The 6,098-nt window shown below is 40.3% G+C and overlaps 1 long non-coding RNA gene across 2 annotated transcripts in view; it reads right to left on the reverse strand.

Annotated features, from left to right (window-relative positions):
* Positions 1-453: 453 nt before the first annotated feature.
* LOC110134389 (uncharacterized) overlaps positions 454-6,098 on the reverse strand; it is a 78,820-nt gene continuing 73,175 nt past the window's right edge. For both annotated transcript variants that reach the window (XR_011489827.1, XR_011489826.1), the window contains one exon: positions 454-1,962. This is a non-coding gene — a long non-coding RNA (uncharacterized lncRNA). The remainder of the gene's footprint in view (positions 1,963-6,098) is intronic.

Here is a 6,098-nt window from a genome sequence, read left to right on the forward strand (position 1 = left end):
AACTTAGCATTGTCCATAAATAGCTGCACAGATTAAACCCATTGCTAAACATTCAGTAGGACTGTGACCTAGGAGGGAAACCTTTTATGGTACTAGGCTGAGGAAAGACAGAATTATTTGTCACAGAAGTTATTTTGAATAAGAGTTGCTAAGGCAACAACAATAACAAAAAACAACATATTTCAAATCTTGCTCAAAATGGAAAAAACTCTAACTACTATCCTCTTGTATTACCCTTCCCCTGGAGAAGGGAGAGGCTGCCCACCCCAGTATTCCTGGGCTCCCCTGGTGGCTCAGATGGTGAAGAATCTGCCTGCAATGCGGGAGACCTGGGTTCCATCCCTGGGCCGGGAAGACTCACTGGAGGAGGCCACGGCAACCCACTGCAGCGTTCCTACCTGGAGAGTCCCCAAGGACAGAGATGCTTGTGTAACAGATTACCACAGACACAGCTGTTTGAAACAATCCAAATTTATTCTCTCTTAGTCTCCATAGGTCAGAAGTCAGGTTATGTTACTAGCTCCAATACTTGGGCCACCTGGTGCAAAGAGCCGATTCACTGGAAAAGACTCTGATGACGGGAAAGACTGAAGGTGGGAGGAGAAGGCAGCAGCAGCAGATCAGATTAGACAGCACCGTCGACTCTATCAGCGCGAATCTGAACAAGTTCCGGGAGACAGAGAAGGACAGAGGAGCCCGGCATGCTGCGGTCCACAGGGTGGTGAAGAGGCGGACACGACCTAGCGGTTGAAGACCAGCACAGGTTACTTGCTCGGGGTTCCCGGCCAGCTCTGTGGCTCTGAGGCCTGGGATTTTCCTCCGAGCTCATCTGTCAGTGGAAGAAGCCAGCGACTCGCAGCTGCAGGCACGAGTCTGTCTCCTTGCTGTCTGTGTGCCAGGGGCCACTCTCCGCTCCTAAGACACTTGCATTTCTTCTCACGTGGCTCCTTCCACCTTCAAGCCAGCAGTGGTCTGTCAAGTCCTTCTCAAATTTCTGCTTTTGCTGTTAAGATGATTAACTGTGATTACACTGAACCCATTCACATAATCCAGGCCAATCTCCCTATGGTAAAGTAAGCTCAGTAACTGTGTGAAGTTCCTCTGTCACTTAAGGTAACATATTCATGGGTGTGATATTTCATTGTATTCATAGTCCTGGAAATTAGGCCACAGGATTTTCTTGGGGGCCATAATTCTTTCTATCACACCCTTGATGGGTGATAAGGGGAAAAGGAAAATGATTCAACATATTTTGATGTAAGATTTTCCCCTCTAATACATTAACTTGCCTTGTCACAGTAGAAGTAGCCTCTTTTTTTATGGTTTCAATAACTGTTATTTATTTACATGGTTTAAAAAATCAGCTAGCCATACAAAATTATCTTGAGTCACAAGTAGGCCCATTTGGAACTCAAAATATTTTGAATTCAGCCTGAACCAGACAAATATCATGTTCTATGAATAGCTTGATTTGAAAAAGTGGAAAAACACTGGTCTTCTCACAATGAAAGATCAAGATTTAACTTTTTTCCAAACCCCAACCAACACATACACGAACATCTCCCATCCCCAGTGCTCGCTAAAAAGCTCGCAGTTTTGGTCAGAGAATTTGTTGTTTATATCTTTATGACAATATATGCCATCAGAGCTGAACTCTTTACTATTTTTTAAATTTGAACAGTGATTGTTTCCCCCTGGAATTACGGTTTTTCTTTTTCTTCTCGCTTTTCAACCCAAAACTTTCCACTAGTTTTTCTAAGTTCTCTTAACACAATGATTCACATTACAGATGGTACCAGTTTCATCATTTTGAAGAAGTTTCCACTGCGGATGCTCAGGCTGCCCACTCTCCATCACTGGTACCCAGCTGTCATCCCAGGGTTGCTTTGTCATCATGTTGGCATTTTTTTCATGACCCTCTTTCACTTCATATCTCATTCATTTCTCTCTTTTGCTGTCCTCCTTTGTCAAGAAAGCAAAAACAAGAAACAAAATCACATATTCCAGTAACTTTCCCCCCCTTCTCCATATATAACGTATTTATCGATTTTCCTGTTATGACGGACGTTTTTTCTGGATGACTTTGTAACACAGAAACAAAAATGAAGACACACACATACTTTACATTTTATACTTCAGCATGCATTTTTTACAATTCAATCCCTGTAAAGTTTTTCTTCTTTTTACATTTTAAAGTAATTATAGACTCATTCAAAATTCTTTGAAGCTGCAAAGATAAGAGTGTGGCATACCCTTCACTTGTATCATCCAACTGGTTACATCTTAGGTAGATGAGACACAAGATCAAACCCAGGAAACTGACACTGGTACACTACAGTTACTTGAACTGTTCAGTTTTTGTCATCTTTTATCCTGCATTCATTTGTGTGTGTGAGAGTGTTTAGTTGTATTTCAGTTCAGTTCAGTCGCTCAGTCGTGTCCAGCGCTCTGCGACCCCATGGACTGCAGCACACCAGGCCTCCCTGTCCATCACCAACTCCCAGAGCTTGCTCAAACTCACTTCCATCATGTAGATGGATGCCATCCAACCGTCTCATCCTCTGTCATCCCCTTCTCCTCCCGCCTTCAATCTTTCCCAGCATCAGGGGCTTTTCCAACGAGTCAGTTCTTCCCATCAAGTGGCCAAAGTATTGGAGTTTCAGCTTCAGCACCAGTCCTTCCAATGAATATTCAGAACTGATTTCCTTTAGGATGGACTGGTTGGATCTCCTTGCAGTCCAAGGGACTTTCAAGAGCCTTCTCCAACACCACAGTTCAAAAGCATCAATTCTTCGGGGCTCAGCTTTGTTTACAGTCCAACTCTCACATCCATATATGACCACTGGAAAAATCCTAACTTTTACTAGATGGACCTTTGTTGGCAAAGTAATGTCTCTGCTTTTTAATATGCTGTCTATGTTTGTTATAACTTTTCTTCCAAGGAGCAAGAGTCTTTTCATTTCATGGCTGCAGTCACCATCTGCACTGATTTTAGAGCCCAAGAAAATAGTCTCTCACTGTTTCCATTATTTCTCTATTTGCCATGAAGTTATGGGACGAGATGCCATGATCTTAGTTTTCTGAACGCTGAATTTTAAGCCAGTCTTTTCACTCTTTTCTTTCACCTTCATCAAGAGGCTCTAGTTTCTCTTCGCTTTCTGCCATTAGGATGATGTCATCTGCATATCTGAGGTTATTGTATTTCTCCTGGCAATCTTGATTCCAGCTTGTGCTTCCTCCAGCCTGGCATTTCTCCTGATGTACTCTGCATATAGGTTAAATAAGCAGGGTGACAATACACAGCCTTGAAGTCCTACTTTTCCAATTTTCAGGCAATCTGTTGTTCTAACTGTTGCTTCTTGACCTGGATACAGTGTTCTCAGGAGGCAGGTAAGGTGGTCTGGTATTCCCATCTCTTGAAGAATTTTCCACAGTTTGTTGTGATCCACACAGTCAAAGGCTTTGGTGTAGTCAATGAAGATGAGGTAGATGTTTTTCTGGAATTCTCTTGCTTTTTCTATGATCCAGTATATGTTGGCAATTTGATCTCTGTCCTTTGTCCCTTCTAAATCCAGCTTGTGCATCTGGAAATCCTCAATTTGTGTACTGTTGAAGCCTCGCTTGCAGGATTTTGAGCATTACCTTGATAGCATGTAAAATGAGTACAACTGTGTGGGAGTTTGAACATTCTTTGGCATCATCCTTCCTTGGGATTGAAATGAAAACTGAGCTTTTCCAGTCCTGTGGCCACTGCTGAGTTTTCCAAATTTGCTGACATATTGAGTGCAGCACTTTCACAGCATCATCTTTCAGGATTTGAAATAGCTCAGCTTGAATTTCTTCACCTCCTCTAGCTTTGATCATAGTTCATTCTCTTTAATTGCAGAGTAGGATTCTAAGTATGGTTGTATGGTTGTACCAGATTTTGTTTAACCATTCATCTACTGAAGGACATTTGGGTTGTTTATAATAGAGTTTTCTCTTAAGCATAAAGCTGCTAGAAACATTCATGTGCTGATTTCTGTGTGAAAACAGTTTAATTTCTCTGGGGTAAATGTACAAGAGTACAATTTCTGGGTTACATGGTAAGTACATGTAAAGTTTTGTAAGACCCTTCCAAACTCTTTTCCAGAGTGGCTTTACATTTTTACATTCCCATCAGCATTTTTACATTCCCACCAGCAGTGTATGAGAGATCCTATTTCTCTGCATCGTCACAAGCGTTTGGCATTACTCAATTTTCTATTTTAACCATTAAGCTAAATTTGTAGTTATATCTCACTGTAGGTTTAATTTACATTTTCCTTAATAACTAACAACTAATGAACATGCCAGCTGCCTTTTCAGAAATAGCACATGGGTGATAAAGTTTGGAGATTGTGCCTGTCTGAAAATGTTATAATTTATATCCTCTCAACAGTTGCATGGTTTGGTTGCGTATAGAATTCTAGTTTAGAACAATTACTCTTCTGAATTTTTAAAGGCTGATTGTCTTCTCATTTCCAGTATTGTTACTGAAAAATCCCAATACTAATATTTCTAGTCTTTTATATGTGACTTGACTTTTTTTTCCTCTTGGAATCTTCAAGGGTGTTTCATTTGTAGCAACTGTTCTGAAATTTAGTCATATGGGTCTATTTTCATCAATATTTCTGGGTATTCAAATGTAAGTTTTTAAATTATTTTATACCCCTGGTTTTTCTCTTTCTGTAACTGCTATTGAAACTCCTGAATTAGACTTCTTATTATATTCTTTCTTCTATTTTCTGTTTTCTTGCTCTTCTTTTCTGCATTATGGTTAATTTTCTCTACTTCTTATCAAAACTGTCTACTGAGGTTTTCTTTTTGACTTTCATTTCTATTTTCAAGAGATCTATCAATATTTGTTCTCTACTTCCTTTTTGAACAGCCAGTAACAGCAATTCTTAGAGGCAAGTGCTAAGACTAGGTGCAGGGGCAGAAAGAGCAGGCCATCTCAAGGGCAAGAAATTGCCTGGTGAAGAAGAGGCTATACAAGCTACTACCAAGTGGGATGGCCTCGAGTCTGGAACTCTCTGCAAACTCGCCGATAGCTCTGCCTGCATTACCTCCTGGACGGTCAGAGCGTATAAGATGGTCGCTCTCTTGCTCTCTGCCCGACTCCTGCCTAACCTGGCCCTGCCTCACAGAAGCCAATCTCCAAACCAATCTACACGCGACCCAGATATTGAAACCAACAGAGGAGTCACTTTAAAGCACTTTACAGTAGCAATACTGGAAGTAAGAAGACAATCGAACTTTAAACATTCAGAAAAGTAACTGTTCTAAACTAGAACTGGAAAAAAAAACCCAAAAAACTTCCAGACTAATTCCATGTGACATTTCCAATGTCCTCATAAAAACACATAGGACATTTAGTTGATGAATAAACCAAACTTAACTTCAGAAATAAAGCAAACATAACATAAAACCCACCATCTGGCCACCATGATTAAAGTGGTAATAACAACAGAAATAACACTTACTGCTGTTGTTTTTATTACAATTTATATAACACCCATTACATGCCAGATGCTTTATAGTTCATTCTCAATTATCCTGAAAGTGAAAGTCGCTCAGTTGTGTCTGATTCTTTGCAACCCCACGGACTATACAGTCCATGGAATTCTCCAGGCCAGAATACTGGAGTGGGGAACCTTTCCCTTCTCCAGGGGATCTTCCCAACCCGGGAATTGAACCCTGCATTGCAGGCAGATTCTTTACTAACTGAGTTATCAAGGCAACAATTAGTATTCCCATTTTTAACAAGGAATGAAATATTTTAATGAACATGTGAGTTAATATGGATATGTAAGTTAATATATCACTTGGCCAAGACTCCATAACTAGTAAATAAAAGGGCCTGGAATTAATTCTAAATTTCTATGCTCTAAGGATTGAGTTTTCCACTCAATATATCTCCATAATTAACTTGCATGAATTAAAGCATAATAAAACTCAGCTCCCACATTTGTCAGATAGCTATTACTGCAATGTTCCAATCATCATGCTTAGAGAAGTGGGTGGGGGAGAAAGAGAAACTGGAAAAGGTCCAGAGGAAAGCTAAAACTTGAGTGATA

The sequence above is a fragment of the Odocoileus virginianus genome, chromosome 10 (assembly GCF_023699985.2).
Source record: "Odocoileus virginianus isolate 20LAN1187 ecotype Illinois chromosome 10, Ovbor_1.2, whole genome shotgun sequence".
NCBI lineage: Eukaryota > Metazoa > Chordata > Mammalia > Artiodactyla > Cervidae > Odocoileus > Odocoileus virginianus.